The sequence below is a fragment of the Adiantum capillus-veneris genome, chromosome 9 (assembly GCF_014529385.1).
Source record: "Adiantum capillus-veneris isolate H3 chromosome 9, ASM1452938v2, whole genome shotgun sequence".
Lineage (NCBI taxonomy): Eukaryota > Viridiplantae > Streptophyta > Polypodiopsida > Polypodiales > Pteridaceae > Adiantum > Adiantum capillus-veneris.
This window is the reverse complement of record NC_140939.1, coordinates 101,343,160-101,363,999: the sequence shown is the minus strand read 5'-3', so window position 1 is coordinate 101,363,999 and position 20,840 is coordinate 101,343,160.

The following is a 20,840-nucleotide window of genomic DNA, read 5'->3' as shown; positions in this document are numbered from 1 at the left end:
TTTCATGCTCTTCATTCATTCTTCTTTAGATTTGTGATGCATAGCTTCTCCGTATGATTCCGGCTCTCCAGAATCGGAGATCAAGAGATAATTGAAGGAAGGAACGAACCTTTCTGGGGTCTACTTGCTCTTTTTGATCTTCGGGGAATAGGTTGGGGCTCTTCATTTGGTTAAGGTTGTTGCACATTGTCACCGTTTGCACTCCTTGAGTCTTTGCTGTCCTCAAGCTCCATGTACTCATCACTTGTTTCTTTTGTTTGTTTTCTTTCCAAGTAATATTTGTACATAATTTGTTCATTATAAATTTATCCCTATTCCTAAAGATTTTACCATCTTCAAGATTCCATAGGAGATACCCAAAGTAACCTTCTCCATAGCCAATGAAGAAACACTTATTGGACTTTGCATCTAGCTTTGATCTTAGGCTTCTATCTATGTGCATGAAAGCCTCACACCCAAACACTTTGAGAAATGCATAATTCACCGGTTTACCTGTCCATGCCTCTTCTGGAACTCCCCCATCCAATGCCGTTGAGGGTGGCTGATTGATTAAGTACACATATGTACTTATTACTTCCGCCCAAAGCTCAAGCGGTAGGCCTGCATGTTGCCGCATGCTTCGTGCTCGCTCCATGATTGTTCTGTTCATCCTTTCAAAAATGCCATTTTGTTGAGGTGTCCTTGGGGTTGTCTTTTGCCTCCGAATGCCATTGCTAGCACAAAAGATTTCAAAAGCTTGGCTGCAATATTTGCCTCCATTGTTGGATCTGAGGTATTTAACCTTAGTACCTGTTTCATTCTCACAAAGGATTTCCACCTTTGAAATATACAAAACACATTGGATTTATTCTTCATTACATAAATCCGTGTTTTCCTAGTCACATTGTCTATGAATGTTACATAGTACAATGAGCCACCAAGCGATGGTGTACTTGCAAGACCCCAAACGTCAGAATGAACCAACTCAAGTTTTTTATTTTTCTTTCATTTCCATATTTTTAAAATTTTACCCTCTTTTGTTTACCATAAACACAATCTTCACAGAACTCTAAGTCCACTTCTTTCAAACCTGGTAGAAGCTTCTTTGTTTGAAGGATTTGCAATCCTTTGCCACTCATATGCCCAAGCCGATAGTGCCACACTGCACTGTTGACTTCTGTAGTTGCTGCACAAGCTGAAGGTTGCGTGCTAACAGTACACAAGTAAAGTACCAAGCTTTTCTCTTTGGCAACCACCAAAGATCCCCTTGAGATCTTCCACCGTTTGCTTTCGAATGCAATGTTGTGACCTTCATCATCCAATTGTCCTGTAGAGATCAAATTTTTGCGAAGAGAAGGAACATGCCTAACATCTTTAAGCTTCCATTCATTTTCGTTAGCAGTTTTGACACAAACTGTACCTTTGCTGACAATTTCACAAGCTTCATCATCTCCCAAGTATACATACCCAAAATTACCTTTGGTGTAGTCTTGGAAATGTTGCTTGTGTGGTGTAACATGGAATGAAGCCCAATAATCTACTATCCAAAAATTAGACACATTGTCTAATGAGAGAATTAGAGCATCTTGCTCTATTTTACCTGCCACATTGGCCTCCGATGTTGGCTTGTTGTCTTGAGACTCCGACTCCTTCTTCTTTGACCAGCAATCCTTCTTGATTGGCCCTTCTTGCCGCAGTTCCAACATTCAAGAACTGGCTTTGTGCGTGACTTGCTCTGTCTTGAGCGATCACGACCCTTTCGATTTTTGAACCTCTCCTTAGGCCTTCCTCTTGTTTCCACTGACAGTGCAACACTTGATGATTCTCTTGTGCTTCTCCTTCACATTTTCCTTGCTTAGGAGAACACCCACATCATCATCAAACTTAAGAGTATTTGTGCCAGAAATAGAATTACTTACAACCATCACAAGGCTGTCCCAACTATCCTGTAGAGACGACAGTATAAGGAGAGCTCGCACTTCATCTCAAAATTTATTTTCACCGATCGAAGCTGATTTATGTTTGTGTTAAAGTCATTTAGGTGTTCTGCAACTTAACCATTCTCTGTCATCTTTAGATTGAATAAGCGCTTCATGAGAAATACCTTATTGGATGCCGATGGTTTCTCGTAGAAGTCGTCAAGTGACTTCATCAAGTCCTCCGTGGTCTTCATCTCCAAAATGTTGAGACCACTGTTGACGCCAAGCTTAACTGGATTGTTCCCAGTTCCTTTTGATCAAGGACAATCCATGCTTTATCTTCCATCATTGCGGGCTTCTTTGCAAGACCGCCTAGTGGCAAATAGAGGTCCTTCTGGTAGAGATAGTCTTCAATCTGCATCTTCCAATGTTGCTAGTTTTTGTCGTTGAACTTCTTGATTTTGAGCTTCCCTTCCTCCACCATTACTCCCACTCAATTCAAGGAATCTTTTCCTTGAGATTATTTAGCTACGAGCAAACCTTGCTCTGATACCAATTGTTAGGAAATATGACGTAGCTAAGTAGATAATTGAGTAGCTTACGTAATGGAGAGAGATAATTTTCACACACAAGAGATTAGAGAGAGAGAGAGAGAGAGAGAGAGAGAGAGAGAGAGAGAGAGAGAGAGAGAGAGAGAGAGAGAGAGAGAGAGAGAGAGTACACACGATATACGTGGTTCACCCAATGTGGGCTACGTCCACGAGAAAGCAGCCACTTAATGGCTTTAGTACTGCAAAACAAGAAGTAGGTTACAAAGGGATTATACCTTTAATAGAGCTCCCACCTTGCTTCACTCTCACCACCTCACATCCACCTTGTTGCATCAACTTCACACTATGAAATTGTGTAGAAATGGCCTCCTTTTATAGGCCAAAAGGGTTTTCCTCTCTCATGAGAGGTAGCCATGTGTAGCCGCCCTTGTGTTGATAAGTCCAAATCGGACCCTCCAATCCGCCCAGGTGTGGCCGCCCTTGAGAAGACAAGTCCGCTTTTGAATTCAGCCACCAGCCATTGACTTCCGACCACCCCAGCCCGGCCATTGACTACCGACCACCGTCAACCGGCCAACCGATCGATCGTTTTTCGACCACTTTTCGACCGCCGTCCGGCCATAATATTCCATCGAAAAGGAATATTCCGGCGATGGGCTCGAGACTAAGCGTGAAAATTTTGGCTTCTGGCGAGTGATTTTTCTTCACGCACGATTGCTTCTCCTCATAACGGGGGCCTTACAAATGTGTCTTTTTAATACAAAAAATTACAAGGGGTAAATCAGGATCCATACTTAACACAACTGGGGATTCTGGAATATCCCACCTTTACGTGTTTGTGATTGAGTGGAATTGAACATTCATACTTACTACCTTTTATGTTTTCACCTCCATCGAGGGAGGTGTAGTGCATACTTACTAACATTTCTTTGTGTTATAGGAGACTCCAAAGTATAGATTGACTGCACGTATGAACACTAATAGTGACCCAGAGAAATAGTGGCAATTAATGCCAAACTTTGTAAAGTTAAGAAACAGGTATATGTGGCCCACTTTGGGGAAAAAAAAGCCTCATAAAACTCGTCTCCGGCCCTTTCTCATGAGAGCTTGCAAAGCTATAAGGGCTCCACATGGTTTCCCTTCATACACTTGGCACTTGGACTATGTGTAAAACACAGACACACACACACACACACACACACACACACACACACACACACACACACACACACACACACACACACTTGGTCACATTATTTTGACCATGATAGTATTTGGAGGGATTCTGATTGTGTTCTGAATCACTGTATTCGGCTTAAAACATATGACATCCAACCATGTACACTCAGTCTAAATATGAGTTAGTGCCTTATGGGAGTTTTTTCTTATGCTGACTACTGCTAACTTTTACTATGGGGAACACAATGGATAAGTGAAGATATTCACTATGTTGTTTTGGTAGCATGGTGGCTCTTAAAACCTAACCCTGTGGGATTAGTCCCTTGTGCAATTAACCCTTGGAAAGTGAACCCCCTTGTGGTTCTAACTTTAAGAACCTTTTCTTGTATCGAGCTTCTTGGCTTAAAGCACTACGGGGAAATATATGTAATTTATGTCTCGATCGATCCCCTTCTCTCTCTCAGATGATGATGAAGGCCCTGCGAGGCTTGTAGCTCAACCTTTTCACAACATCTCCTCCTCTCTAGGGCCCACTCATGATCCCAAAAGGGATTGCACACAGCAAAGGGCTTGCAGAGGGCGGTCATACCTGGCTTGCTGTTTGGGTGATGATTGCGAACATGCTTCTGACACGTACACAACCACTACCCCTATATAAAGGCGAGGGGCTCTTCCCTTCACTTAGACTTGGGTCTTTCTTTTACCTATTAGCATAATATGGTGGATGGTGGTTGCTTGGCTCTACAATCCACTGTTATTGTGAGGATTATTGGATGGATTCCACTTCAAAGGTTTTTTAATCACCATCCTTAATACGTACTATGCATTTTTACCACACTGGCTTTTTACCACTAATCTAGGTTTGACAAAACCTTGTGCTTATGCTATATAAATGATGGTTGATATTTGAATGGTTGGTATTTTGATGAAGCAGGTTAAGGGAGTAACTCACTCAATGGTGAAAATGAAAATTTTATATGGTTATAAATACATACACAGATAATACCATAATGGTTTGGTATTATAACAGCAGGTGACTTGGTGACCTCGACTTGCTTAATTGGATTTTTGAAATCTGTGTTTCATTATGCAAATATTTGGAGTATTCTTTAGCTAAGGAATATGGTATGATAACCTAGATTCTGATATTCGCACGTCAATAGAGAGTTGTTTGCATGGTACTGATTGCATACATATTATGGTGCTATGGGGGAGACTGTTCTGACTGTGCTGAACACTGGTTTATATTCTGGAATGTTATGTGATGGTTCATATTCCTTCAGTGAGTATTCTGGAGCGTTATGTGGTGGTTCATAATCCGTCAGTGAGTTACATGGGATTTTTTTGATAAAGGATTTCGGCTTACAATTTTTTTACAAAACCATAAGAATTGATTTACTGATGAAATTTGAGTTTGGAAATTACAGGTTCTAAACTAGTTATGATACATACACTTTGCAGATAAAACCATGATTATCTATTGTTGTCTAGCTTAATCTCTCTATTGAGGAGGAGATGCTTGTTTGCTTTGACTTACTTACATCATGTTGTTGATTACTGGTTACCTTTTTGGGTCTTGGATATCTCGCTTAAATCCAAAAAAAAAATTCAACTAGAGCTGGCTGTTGGAGGGGTACTGCCATAAATTATATGTAAACTTATACATACATGCATATCCTAGGTTTGATGCTTGGCATAGAATCTATGGATACTGATCTGATTTTTGGTGCTTTAGTGCCTAAATATGTCCTGGTCTTTGGGTTAGATTTTACTCTCATAAACTGGCTATATTTGGATATGGTTGGAGATGGATAGATCTGGCTCTAGCTCTGGCTAGTACATCTTTAGCTTTGGCTAATACTTCTCTGGGCTGTTTTTAGCACGATCTTTTTTCTTCTTTGCTGACCTTGCTGGATTTTGTCATGCTGGCCTTGACTTGCAAAATATATGACATAAAACATGCTGCTGATTACTAGGATTAAGGTTTGGCTTTTGACTTTGTACTTCAAAAGCATGTGTCTTCTGGATATGTCTAGTCATCTCTCTAGACTTGATCCTACTCTCATACAATGGCTATATCTAGGAATGGTTTGAGATGGCCTGCTTTATGGCTGGCTCTGGCTAATACTTCTCTGACCTTGGCAATTACTTCTCTAGGCTGATAATTCAGCTACTAGTATTTTGAATTCAATCCTTTATGGTGCAATGCTGATGAGTGTGCTTACCTGATGCATAGTACTGGATACTTTTGGCCTTTATCTGGTCTCGTAATATTCCTAGTTGATTTAGACTTTGATCACTATCTTGCTTACCCAACAGGATCTTTTACTTCAAAACTCTGATCCGATGAATCTTTTGGTCTCTTTTTTGGTTGCTAAAGCCAAAAAATATCTTCTGCTCTGACGGCTAAAACTTTGGATAATTTCCTGACATATGATGGAAAAATGGATCATTTTTTTCTTGTATGGGACTAACAAACCCTGATTAAAGTAATTTAAGAGCTTGCTTTTGTATTAAGAGCATTTGGATACAAAAAAATTTATAGCCATTATGTTTTACCATGGGTAGTTGGTTTGTTCTATGTGAAAGGCCCTACCTTGGAGCATATTTTAAGACAAAGTTACAAAACTTTACATGCAAGTTTTTTCCATACATTTTTAGCTAAAGCAATACTTAGAATAATATGGATTAGTCAACATTTGTTACAGTAAATGGTTATTTTAAAACCATTGGAGCAACTCTGACAAGAATATGATATTTAAAAAATCCCTGAAATTTTATATGTAGGACAATAGCTAGTCTAATAATTTTTAAGTTTGACATGGATAACAACTGATAGATTCTTTGAAGCCTGCCATACGTAGCCAAGTCTAACGTATCTATTGTTTTGACTATATGGATGCAGGTGAGAATTCTATCTTGGCTTAAAAAATTTTAGCATTCTACAGTCCGACTTTGATAACACTTGATGATCAGGGATTTCATTAATGTAATCACAATCGTGTGATTACGCCAATAATTCTAGAGTATTTACACAAGAAAATCACGTGATCACGTTAATTGTTAACGTGACTTTGATTATGACCTGCAAAAACCCATAGAGCCAGTTAGCCCGTCGTGGTAATGAAAAGGCCCGGTGGGAGTAATTATATATAGTAAATAGTGTGCTAAACGCGGTCTTTTAGCTAGGAAAATCCTTGGGGAGTGTATTCTTCCTTTAAGTCTGCAACATACTTTCATATTGCCCAATACTATCCTAACCTTGTGGTGGGGGTCAAAGTCTCGAATCCTTGCTAGAATCAACAACTCGTATTGGCCTTCACCTCACAACTTGTGCTCTGTGTTCTCCCATATAGCGCTAGTGAGGTCTTTGATGAAGACATCGCTTTCACTAATCTGCTGTATGCAACCATCTGCACATGATGAGATTGCCAAAATACATTCTTTACAAATGGCATGCATAATGCTTTTCTTTTGATCTGGCATCATATTTGCGCTGGACAAAAAAAAATAAAATCAAATTGTCATTTATGGTTGCGAATGACATTAACCCTTTCACACTATTTCAGGCAAACCCTTAACCACGACTTGTAGACTTTAAGAAATGTGCAAGGAAATATTGATAAAAAATTGAAAACAATCTTCACTTAAAATTGCAATATGTTATACGTGTAAAATGAAGATCAAACAAGTGGTTTATAAGAACTTAATTCAAATCAAACACTACATAATAACAGTCCGGCACATTTCAACATATATTGAATTTTTAACTTATATTTTCCTCCGTGCGCACATGCTAGTTCAAACAAAGCACACACCGACTTAAAGACTTCAAACACATTTAAAACATTGAAAGTATACAAATCGGACTAGAAAATTGCAAAGAATGTCTTGCTCTTTAAAAAGATAGAAATAAATATTTAACATGCAAATTGTGTTCACACACTTTACATAGAATTTATGTAAATGTAGCATTCAAAATAGCGATGATAATTGATGCTCTTTGAAAAGATACAAAAGAATATTTAACATGCAAATTGTGTGCAAATTCTTTTTTACACATAATTTATGTAAATGAAGCATTAAAGATAGCGATGATGCTTGAGGTCCTTTAAAAAGATAAAAAAGAATAAATAACATGCAAATTGTGTGCAAATACTTTTTTGCATATAATTTATATAAATAGAGCATTTAAAATAGCGATGATTGATAAATAAAGCATTCTTTTGAATATGATTAGCTAGTATATAATTTCATATAGACAGTTAAAAACAACAAAATCAAACAATTCAAACATTTGTATCTAAAATACTCTTCACAGCCACGTTACCGACCAAGTATTTCATATACTTAATACTTAAAAAATTAGCTGCACATGCACATACAAATTATATGACGGTCGTACGGTCGGATTAACGACTTGAACGCCACATTTATGCAAAAACAGATGCTTCTAACAAATGACACTCTATTAGCCGCGTTACCGATCGAGTGCTGCCTGAATCTAAGGAGAAATAATGGCTTGCATACGAACATCATATGGCCGCGTTACAGATCGATGCCCATATGTTTTTTGGGAAAGGGGAAGGGAAGTTGACTTACCATAAGGATACTAGATTCGCCGCGTTATCGATGTAGTACCTAAACAATAAGCCAATACTTACCACAAGGACACCATCTTCCCCGCGTCATCGAGGTGATGCCCCCGTGGTAAGCACTGCTCTGTAGAACAGCTTACGCACACACTCCCATTGTGTGGTAAGGTACCTTATGACTACCGCACAATATGACAAAAGGCACCATACCACACAACGCATACACACACACAACACATACCCAGATTGTGTGGTCAGGTCCTCCGCACTGCCGCGCATTGCGATGCAGAGCACGCTCCCACACGACCCCCTCTCTCCCTCTCTCCTCTCTCCTCTCTCCTCTCGATGTACCTGCAAAGGCTCTCTCTGTCTCTCTCTCTCACACACACATGCGCGCGCATACACACACACACACACACACTCACACATTTATCTAGAGGACAAGGCCTTGACTAACCCTCGGCCGACTTCTTCCCTCTCTGATACACACTTTCTTGCCTACTTTCCAGATGAGTATCGTGCACATAAGCCGAATCTAATTGGTCACCGGACCCTAGTATTAGGGAATTGGTCTATTAATACCTTGAATATATATCCAACCAGATAAAACACGATCGCATTCTCCTTTCAACCCACAAAACCCAATTTTTTTGATACTCCTCCCTTCTTATGATTCAATAGACTTTCCTTCCGGGTGCTCGACTTATGGCTTATCCCTAATTGGCTACACATGATATGTATTTAAGATACATATCAAGCAGTTAATTGAGAACCCTGGTTGTTAAAACCTAATGAATGGTTGGAATCAATTTAGGCACACCTACTTGAGGTGGTAGTGAGTATACCCCATAATGTGATTGATACCATATACATACCAAATATGGGGTTTTTTCTTTAATTCTCTCTGTCTCTCCCGCATCTTGCACCCAAATGTGCCTGTCGTTTTGCTGGCTTGCCAGGGTGGTACATCGCCCTTATCCTTTGGCCATACATGTTAGTATTGCATCTTCTCATATTCAAAGAAACCCCTGCTCACATGTCAAAGAGACCTTCTTGACGTCCTTACTCCACTCATGCTCATGCACCGTGTTGGTGGTCATGATCCTTCTTGACCCTGATGGGTTTCGGCGAGCAAATTGAGCTAAGCACTGGCACCGGGTTGGCCCTGGCCTCTTGTGACATGGTATGCTCTCTCTCACAAACACACACACACACACACACACACACACACACACACACACACACACACACACACACACACACACAAGTGGTGACTCTTTACGCTACATGGATACTATACTAAGTTAGAAGCAACTGCATCAACTCTACACACACACGCACACACATACACTCATATATGAGTCTCGAATGGCCGGGCATGCTCACAATCGGTCTCATTATCAGTAATCACACACACACACACACACACACACACACACACACACACACACACACACACACACACACACACACATGTAGTGGCTCGTTACTATACTAAGCCCGATGGGACTGCATATACAATACACACACACACACACACACACACACACACACACACACACACACACACACACACACACACATGAGGTCGTCTCTCAACTCCGCATAAAATTCTATACCTAGTGTCTGCAAGCTACCTCCAACTAATTGCACTATGACTATATTGGATTGGAATGCGGGGTGGTTTAGGGCTTAACTGATAGGTTCCCTGGTCAAAACTCTCAAATCAGGATACTCTCTTAGCACATGGACCGATAAAAATAAAAAAGGCCAAGGGCATTAAAAGCCTGGCTCTCACTTTTTGGTAAAACACTTGGAAACTGCCCAGTGATGGCGCAGTTCGTTCTTCAACGTGCCCTGAGGTGCTGCGCAAGGGGAAAAGATGCCATACGAGGCGATGCCTCTGAGGGTGACCTATGCCTGCCTATGCCACACCGTCTGTTTGAGTCTCGGAGTCTACAGGATTGTATACACTGTCGTACAACCGGTTTCAGCGCTCAGCATGGGTATACGTGCCCAAAGTATGGGGAAGTAGCGCCATGAATGCTTTGGAAAACTCCTACAAGCCCTGCTCTATATAAAGGTGAGAGCCCCTTTGTGCTTCTCGCTTAGATCTCTGGCGCTAGCATCTGATTTTCTGCATTAAGTGATTGAGTAGAGTGGAGGGAGAGTTGCTTTCAATATTAAACATGCCTAAGAAAACAGCACCGATGGCTGGGAATGAACTTGAGGTTATGCAGGTTAGCATGCTTTTTGAGGGCTGTAGCTTGAATACTTGGATTATTTTTCTGTTTTCTGAAGCAACATAACGAAATGGTTGATTGTCTTGTTTATTATGCATTAGACTCCTCTTAATTCTAGCTCGGCAATAGCTAGGTTACTCTGGTTAATATTTATCTTTCTTTTTTTAGCCATAACCTTTGGGCTACGTACTATACATCATGGCCCTTATGACTCAGGCTTGCTAGCCTGTTCAATAAGGCACTCTATCTGAAAGGTGTAAACAATGGTTCTGTTATTGGTTCACCTTACTCTGCTTTGGTTCGCCTTACTTGGTCTACAGTAGGTTGGATTGAGGTTGGGATTAGTCTATTGCATTTTAGTAAATCCGTGATGGTACTGTGATTATTCTGAAAACTATCACAAGATAAGATCACTCATTTGTTTAACATGCTAAGCTATGTATAGGGTTCAGTATATGCAGGCCAGTAGATGTGCTCTTTGCTGGCAGTGAATATAGGGACCTATGGGTTGCATTATTATTTTTTCACCTTCCTCTGACTATATAGTAAAGGCACAAATTCTAATTTAATCCTGTAAGGTGAGCTCTCTGTTGATTCCATGCTAATATACATGCTACTGGCTTTGGCATGGTATGACTTGTCTAGAGTATCTATGAGGCTAAGAAAGATTGAGCTAGTTGGAAGTCCATATGTAAAATAGCATTGTATAAACCTATGGCTTACACTAAAAAGCTACCTGCTGGTGTGTCTGAGCTTTTGAAGTATTGTGCTAAATAGGGCCTATCCTGGTTGCTAAAATTGAAATCGTAGATTGATGTTGACAAAAGCATGACTTCAGGTTGCTTACCTGTACTTTTACTCGGATTCAATAACTTGTCTTCTACAAATGATGTGTTCCTCTATTTAATGTATCCTGGTTCTTAGTCCATTTGGTTGGGCTGCAGTTTGACTCGGTGATATCTCGTATGTAGTGAGCTATGGAATAGCTTAACTGGTCTAAACTACACCTGGGTGGAAATTCATCAGGATGTTAGCATGATATAAATAACTTGCTGGCTGAGTTGCATTACTATACTAACATCGGTACTTCTTCATAGGTTTTGTTACATTGCCAAACTAAGGGAATCTTGAAATTATGACTAACTAGTTAAGGTAACTTGGATCATTGGGACATGTATTGTACTGTAATTGGTAAGGTGTGCCCTAACTGCATATGGGTCACAAATATTTTTGGCTGGTTATGGATACTGTATATGGTGGTGAATCTTCATCAGCAGGTAGCACTAAGGTTTCGTATTCTGAGCTTACTAAAAGGGTGTTTAAGTATACCTGCCCTATGGATGTATTAAGAATAGTCTGGCATATGAACATAGGTTGAGTGCTAGAAGGAATGGTAGGTCTAGAATAACTTGGGCTGAGATGGTTTTTTGCTGCTGGGAAATCCGGCCTGAATTTTACAATTTGTAAAAATAACCTATGGCTTGCAATAACTAACTTATTTACTGGCTAGACTAAATAAGTTTGAAAAAAAAGATCATAGTCTGCTATTTTCAGTAAAGTATGAGCCTAGGATGGGCTTCTCCATTCTGCATAATATTCACAAACATTGTTGCTGGATATAGATGTTTTATATATTTATGAATCACCATCAGCTGGGACCACTCTGCTGATCAAGGATTGATCTACTTTGAGCTCACAGGAAATGAACCACTGGTTTGTGTACCCCCTATTTGTGCACACTAAGTTTTGGCCTATGACCGTATATTTTTTTTTGAATATGCTTAAGCATTTGTAGAGTTAGGTCTAACGCTTTGTGTGGTAAGAGTTGTAGTCCCTCATACTGCGGCTGTGTCAACTCGTGCTAAAAATCTTGTATCACTGTTTGCTTCTTCTTAGAAACAGATATATGGGATTCATGAGGAAGTTGTGGAAGGAATCTGATTTAATTTCAAAGATAATCTTTTGTAACAAATCCTCATGATGAGGGTCTCCTTGGGAGATGCTGGTTTTTTTTGAAAATAATCTATTTTTCAAACAAAACTCTGGCAAAATTTTTACATACTCGACTTTATGGTTAGGAACTATGCAGATAAGCTATGTGTTGTATTGTCTACACTAAACTACACTCGGTCTTTCGTTAGACACAGCTCGATAAAGACATTGGGTGTTTGCACAAATTGGGTGGTTGTAAAACACCACTTGGCCACCTGCACTCTCTGATTGTTTGAAAAGCATGCAATGTGTTTGGGTAACCTGCTTCTTAATGGTACTCTGACTTGGGGATGTTTCATAAATATTTGGATTAGGCACTTCACTGGCCTCCCCTAGGATGTCATGACCTAAGGGGAAAACTATGGCCCATATACTTAGACCCTTATGGTCTGCACTATTAGGTGTAGCAGTAATTTAAGTTTTGAGTAGATTGACATGGATAACAACTGATTAGACCTGATGAAACCTGTCTATACGCAGCCAGATCTAACGAAATGTTGCTCTGTTTGTATGGATGCAGGTAAGGGCCTATCTTGTTTGCTGTTGCTTTAGTTACTGCTATCCGGCTTAGATGGGTGATTGTATCATCCCCCCAATTTACGATTTTCCAAGCTTGATGGATTTTGTATATTGTAATAATGCAAAATGTCTGTAATAACAAAGGATGTTTTGTATTATCTTTTGTGAGAATCAGGAGTCTAGAGTTTGTTGAATATGTAAATATTCAGTTGTGGTTATTGTAGCCCTAGAATAAATGAAACACACACACACACACACACACACACACTCTCTCAACTCTTTTCCTGCTCTTGCTTTCTCTAAAGACTAGAACTTCCTTTGAAGATGCAACCCTTTGAAGTATCTTCTTGTTCGCAGCCCCTCTAAGCCAACCCCCTTTTTCTTCGATTGCCCTAGCTCGATGCTCGCAATACTGTTGAGTACTCTCGTTGTGCTCTCAAACATCTGACACACACACACACACACACAAACACACACACACACACACACACACACACACACACACACACACACACACACACACACACACACACACACACACACACACACACACACACACACACACGCACACTCACACACACTTACACTGCAATGGAGGCCCCTCTTGGATTGTAGATTAGTTGTTTGGCTTGGTGACACACTAGCCATATGAGATCTGCTCCCCTTGTGGTTTTCAACCACCACATATGCAGCACGGATCTTGCCTAAATGGTATAATGCAGGCCTTCTATATTTCTCACATTATGTTCATAACTGATCTAGCCTGGATGGTATAGTGCATTCCTTCTATAATTTTCACATTCTGTTCATTGGCCACACACAATCTGCTTGTTCTTGAGCATGATGGGTGCTTGGTTTACTCGCAAGGCATCTCCCTTTGCTTACCCTAGTTACTCAGAACTCGTTGGCTCGCCCATGACTACTCACGGAACCCCTCTATACTCGCAAGGATCCCCAAGTGCTCGCCTTCAACCCCACATGTCTCATACAACATATCAACACATGGCTCAAGCAGGCAGTCGACTACACAGGTAGGTGGTCATGCACCTACTTAGAATTTGATTATATTAAAGTATGCAAGATAATCATGTTTGGGAAATTGTTGATAGAAATACCAAGAATGGTAAGTCGTTTAAAGCTTTTTTATATACTATGATCATTATGCTAGGCTGTCTGGTGGTTCTGTATGAAGAGTGATGAGTTGAAAAAAACATTGAAGTTATAAAGATCTCACATATTAGCCTTTATTTCATTGGATTGTGTGACTAATGGTTCTATTTCTCATTTAACATTAGCATAACGTATAGTCTGCTGAAATTGGTTAAACACGAGCATTTGGATCTCATTGAGTATGCAGTCTCTAAAGAGGATTTCTAGTTTGTAATCATACAATAAAATGTGAACATTTAAAGTAGAAGTTACACTTAGCTCGAAGCTGGGGAATTATGAGTTCTTTTTTGGCATTTTATGAGAAAAGGAATAACATCTATGTTTTTGAATGCCTTAAACCTCCCGTAGAGGGTCTCCTTGGAGATGGCGATTGCTTGAATTTTTTGAAAAATTGCTAAGAATACAAACAAGATGCTGTCCGATTTGTTAATAACTTGTAAGACAAATACTGAAAGTAAGCTTCTTGAAACTCTGAGACGGATAGGGATGGGGTTTACGTAATTCATAAAGTTTCATAAAGCTCTAATTGTTTTCATAACCAAGAGTATAAAATATCACTGTTGCTATGGGATGCATAACATCTACTTGATTGTCTTCTCTTGGATAGTGAACACACTGGATATCCCACATGTGGTAGGCCATAAACACACTCTTAAATGATAAACCCCTTGGTTTTGGCATAAAACACATAGATAGGTACCTACGGAGAATTTGGTCAATTTTTTTGTATCATGTATGGTAGTAGATACTAGCACTATTTTGAGTATACTCGGTGAATATTGGGATACACACGACTCTAAACTCAGAGGTTGTACTACTTAAATTCTCAACTTAACAGTCAATCCTAAGGGTAAGCTGAAAACTAGGTCTACAGGTGTTACATGAATGACAACTGGATCCAGTGTCGACACTTGCAAAACACACAAACATAGCTAGTTCTAACTGAATGTTTTTTGTATGGATGCAGGTAACAGCTAGATCCTTCTACATGTAGATGTAGTGGAAGCTCATCCCAAAGGATGGACACAAAGAGATATAACATTAAGATATCAAATTGTAATTATCAAAGATTAAATTTTTGATCTAAATGACTGTATTATCCATTAGATACAGAATGATATTGGTGTATATGAAATGATAATTGAGTTTTATGACATCTTGCTTTAAAGTATTGTTATATAATATATTATTTAATACAATTGTCTAAGTATGGTTCAATTATGAAGGGATTTTCATACTTAAACACACATACACACACACACACACACTGTGGTAAATACTATGGAGTTAATTTTGTCCTCCTCATATGGGTTTTTTCCATTAAAAGACCCCCCCCCCCCCCCCCACCTATTGGCAAAATAGAGCCCTCATTACTACATTGTGCCACCGACTTTGGTATGGGACAAAAAAATAAGGACTCTTTTGTAAAAGAGCAAGAGGAAATCCTCAGCTATCATTACAATGGGAAGGCGGCTCCTTCCACCCTCGGACCATGTACTGGCGCTCTCTCCCCAGGCAATAATATCTTCTAACGCTTGAGGGGCTCTCACAACAAGGGGCGGCTCTGCTCTTTCACTTCGGGCGCTCAGGAGGTGTGCAAACCAACCTATAAATACTAAGGTGAGGGCACTCCTTAGCCCTCACTTAGCTTGAGATTCAGTTTTTGATTGTGGTTATCTCGCTCTGTGTCATTACTACTTGAACTTCCTAAAGCTATGGATAAGCTTGCAGCTCAAACTCCTCAGGTACTGTGGTTTACCTAAACTCTCTTTTGCCTCCTTTATGACTTACTGTCAGAGATCGACTGGTTTTTTTGGGATTGACTGGCTCCTCTTGAGCCGGGCAATGAAAAGGAATAGAGGTAATACCATGGCATATACTGATGATTAATGGGTGTTATGCTGCTTTGTGGAAGAAAGTAACTAGGAACTGTTGAACTCATTAACTACATATAAACATAGGAAAGGATGTTTTTTTAATTCATGTGCAGGAGCATACCATATACAGATTCTTTCCGCAGTGTTTTTTTTCTGCATAAATAGCCGGGTCTCGCCACACGCTTTTGTAAATGGCTCTATAAAAAGCAGCCGAATGCTTAAATAAATAAGTATGTGGATGGAAGCATGATGGGTGGTTTGGCTTATTGGCTATTCTTAAACATCAACTACAACATGTTATTTGCATAGGAGTTGGTTGCTAAAAGGAATTGATATCCACTGTTGAATTACAGTCGAGGTGTTTCTGCCTACTACTAGTTTTCTGAAAAGAGACTGCATGCAACACATACATCTCTCTGCTATGTATTTTTTTTGGGTAAAATAGTGATGCTGATCAATTTGGTAAACTGTCGGGGCCTATCGGCTCTTCATACTATGTATAGTTGGCACATAATAGGCCAGTAAAAGAGGAATTGGTTGGAAGGATTTGGCATACATTGATAGATAGGCTTTTTTTGCTATTCTTTTGGAAAGGAACTTGAGCAGCAGGGCTGAAAAGTTGCGATATGATATGGGTCTCCTATTAAAACACTGTAGGGCATCACCATCTGCATGTTGTACCTTATTTTGGCATAACTGGTTTTTTTTCACAGAAAAATGGGGTTTTAAGGCGCTGTTCAAAACTGCATTACTTTGGGTTCTCACATTCCCTAGTATCGGCATAATTGGTTTTTTTTTATAAAAATGATGTGATTCCTAGATTGTATAAAAACCGAGGCACTAAGTACTCTTTATCTCGGTGCTTGCTCACATTCTGAGGAAAGGATCATCATCTATATTTGAAAATAAAGATTGGATATAACCCGACGGTTTGGGTTTGCTTCTGGTTTATGAAGTGGTTCTCTGTTCATACGATTGGTGAAGGTAAGTAATGGCAGTTTTTTGGCTTCAACAGAAACTCGAAAAAGAGTATACCTAGCAGTCATGCTAACAAGTTATGCTAGCACCTTATTTGTAATGGAATTGGCCTATTTAACTTGAGAGTAGCGGAAATTAATGAAAGTACTTTTGAGAAATGACTTTGTGAGCATAGCGGGTAAACATAGTTGAAGATAGCAACATAATCATAGCAATTAGTTAACTTGGCATGAACAATACTTTTGCAAGAGAGAGAATTTAGAGAACATGACAACAGTTGAGGACCGGATTTATGTGGATCCGGTCCCCCCTCCAATAGGCATTTGTATTATGATTTCTCCCATTAAGAGAGACTTGTTACAATACAATCTTTGTGTTCCTTGTGACCTAGGTGATGCAATGAAGATGGAAAGCTTCATGCATCACAAACATAACATAAACTTGAAGAAAGCTTTAACTATCCCAAGCCTCAGTCCCAAGACCTCAAACACCTTCGAAGGTGGAGAGAGCTAGCAGGGAATGAGGGTAGGGAAGAGGAAGAAGAAACATTTCGTAGGAGAAAGAATTAGTTCCTCACTTATCATAACTCTTGTTGCTAGCATACATAATAGCATAGTAATGAAGAAGAAGGAGATGGCAAGCTTAAGCATTGAAGCATGGCTCTTGGCTGGATTTGCACTCCATATCCAAGAGTGTTGGTGTAGGCTCTCAACCTCTTCTTGCTTGGAGAAGGAAAGGGAGCTCTTGCACTTTGCATAGCACACAATGAGAGTGTTTGTGAGTGTGTGTGGGTGAGTATACCCCCTAAGCAACCCCCTAGCTTTCTTGGGTCGACCCCCCTTGTAGCTCATGCTTGAAGCTCATTGGACCCCTCTAGGCCTAGCCAATCACAAGCAGGAGGCATTACAAGCAGCAAGGGTAGCCTTGAGACAAGTGTCACCCTGTCCGCTTTGAGAGAGAGGGCTAGATAAATGCTAAATCAATTAATTAAATATCCTAAATTATTATTGGACCCCTTGGGTGGCCAACCAATAGGCTTCAGGCTCACCATGAGGGCAACACGAGGAGGACTTGACAAGTGTCCCTTTTGCTTTCTTTGTACCATGCATGCCTTGTGTGAGTGTGTGGGTGTTCTCTCTCATCCCCCCTCATGTAGGGATCGCCCCCTCCTTGTAGGGATTGAATCTTTGACTTTTTGACACCTCAACCCCTCATGCATAGGCCCAATTCCCACCACAAGCTTGGCTCATAAGCACTTTAAGCTTGGGGTGGGTTCTCACCTCAAGTGCAACCCTAGCATCTCAAGCATGTCAAGCACCTCAAGCATATCAATAATTAAGCACCTCAAGCATCTCAAGCACCTCAATCATCAAGCACCTCAAGCACCTTAGTCATCAAGCATGACAAGCACCTCAAGCTAGGTCGGGTTCCCAAGCCTCAAGATCAGCCCTAGCTTACCTAAGGTCAAAGGCCTTTTACACACATTATTGGAGGTCTTCAATGAAGCTAACCCTAAGGTCTTATGCTCCATTTGTTAGCCTTGCTCTTTGATAGACCATCTCTCATTTGGGCCCCTTTACCATTGGCCCCATGTTGAGATAGATCTATAAGCACATGTCTATATCTTAACACTTGTTCCCGTTTATTCTCCCACATTAAGTGATCAATTTAATATGAGAAAATCATTTGGGTTGGTTAAATATTAGATATTAGATTTTATGACATTACCTCTCTCTTGAAATCATAGTCATCCTCGACTATGAGGTAGAAGAGATAAAGCCTTAGTCATTAGTCAATTTTACTTAGCGGGTAGAGGATCCCTTTTTACCCTACGACATCTTTCCAAGATGGATGACTAATCCATTTGGTGCTTGGGAGACATAGCTGCCGCAAGCATGTCTGCTCTTTAGTCCATTTCATTCTCCCAAAGTAGAGTGACAAATTCTACTTGGTGTTTGAGAGACGTCGTCATCACAAACATGATTCTAAGCATGCATACTAGTTAAATTTGTGCACAATTAAAAAGAGGACTAGTCTTATAAGACAAAAATATGAGTCATTTAAAAGAAATTTGTACATTTGCTTACTCTAATGTAGCATTGTACAAGCATTGACAAGGTTCATACTATCCTTAAGCTGTATTCCTTGCATCCATCTAGCATCTTCAAAAGGATAATTTTTCAACTTAATAAGATACCGTCGGATAATCTTACCATGTCGTAGTACCTTGTCTTCATGCCGAAGAACAGCTTCAGGTTGTAGCACCTCTTCTTGGTCTTCAACTTCGGGAGGGTCTTCAATCATTGGTTCAGTTGGTGGCTCTCCTTTGTAGGGCTTAAGTAGGCTTACATGAAAGGCATTGTGTATGAGCCAATGGTTGGGCAACTTGAGTTGATAAGCTGTCTCATTGATGGGCTTCAAGATTTGGAAAGGACCATATTATCTTTTTGTTGGTTTAGCATAATACTTTTGATGGCCCGTAGGATTTTTGCCCGTCGTTTGCCTTAATCGAGCCTTAGGAAACTTGAGTAAGACCCAATCATTTTCTTTGAACATTAAGGCTCTTCTGTGCTTATCAATAGCAGCTTTTTGCCTTTGTTGAGAGATGGATATAGCCTCCCTAATCTTTTGAAAATATTCTTGTAGGTCACGACTATACTCATCGGCGGCGAAGATCTTCCCATGTACTTTGAGTAGCAAGGGACTTTTAGGTCTTCCCTCAATGATCTCAAAAGGTGCTTTTCCCGTAGAAGTATGTACAATATTATTGTAGACATACTCTCACTTTGGCCATCCGTTTGTGGGTGATAGGCCGAAGAGAAATTCAATCTTGTTCCTAGATTTTCAAAGAGACCTTTCCAGAAATTATTGGTCATTCTAGGATCTCTATCTGACACGATGGATGTGGGTAATCCATGGTGCTTAAAAATATGAGATATGAAGAGAGTTGCTATTTGATGTGCCTTAATAGTCTTTTTGATAGGAATAAAATGTGCTTGCTTACTAAACCTGTCAACTATTGTCCATATTCCTGTATTCCCATGGATAGACTTGGGTAATCCAAAGATGAAATCCATGGATATACTCTCCCATGGTGAATTTGGAATAGGCAATGGCTGGAGTAATCCAGGTTGCTTCCCTCTATCATACTTGGTCTTTTGGATACTACACATTTTGAAACATACTCTTGTATGTCCACTTTCATGGTAGGCCAATAGAAGTACGTCTTTACTCCTCGGCAAGAAGGTTGAATACCTCTATGCCCCGCATATGGAGGAGCATGGGATTCATACATAACTTTCTCACGAAGGGAATGGGTAACACATAGCCTATTTCCGCGGAGAAGATAACCATCTTGCAAGGTGAATGGTTCCTCTTTCTTCACCAAAGCAAGGGCTGACATAATGTCTCTAAAGTCAGGGTCAGTAGCATACTCATCTATCATAGAGGATAGATCATTGTGAGTAGCTATAGACACCGCATTAACTTTGGGTCGTCATGAAAGTGCATCGGCCACTTGATTGTGCTTACCAGCTATGTGAGGAATATGGAAATTAAATTGCGAAAGAAAATTTGCCCACCTCATTTTTTTGTCGGAAAGCTTGGTTTGCGTTATGAAATACTTGAGACTTTGGTGGTCGGTTCGTAGGATAAATGGAGTCCCCAATAGGTAGTGCTTCCATGTGTCTAGGGCATGTAGAACAGCTAAAAGCTCTTTCTCATAAATGCCCAAGACTCGTTCATCAATATTGAGCCTTCGGCTCTCATATGCTATGGCATGCCCTTCTTGAAGCAAAACTGCTCCAAGGCAATCACCACAAGCATCACATTGGACCTC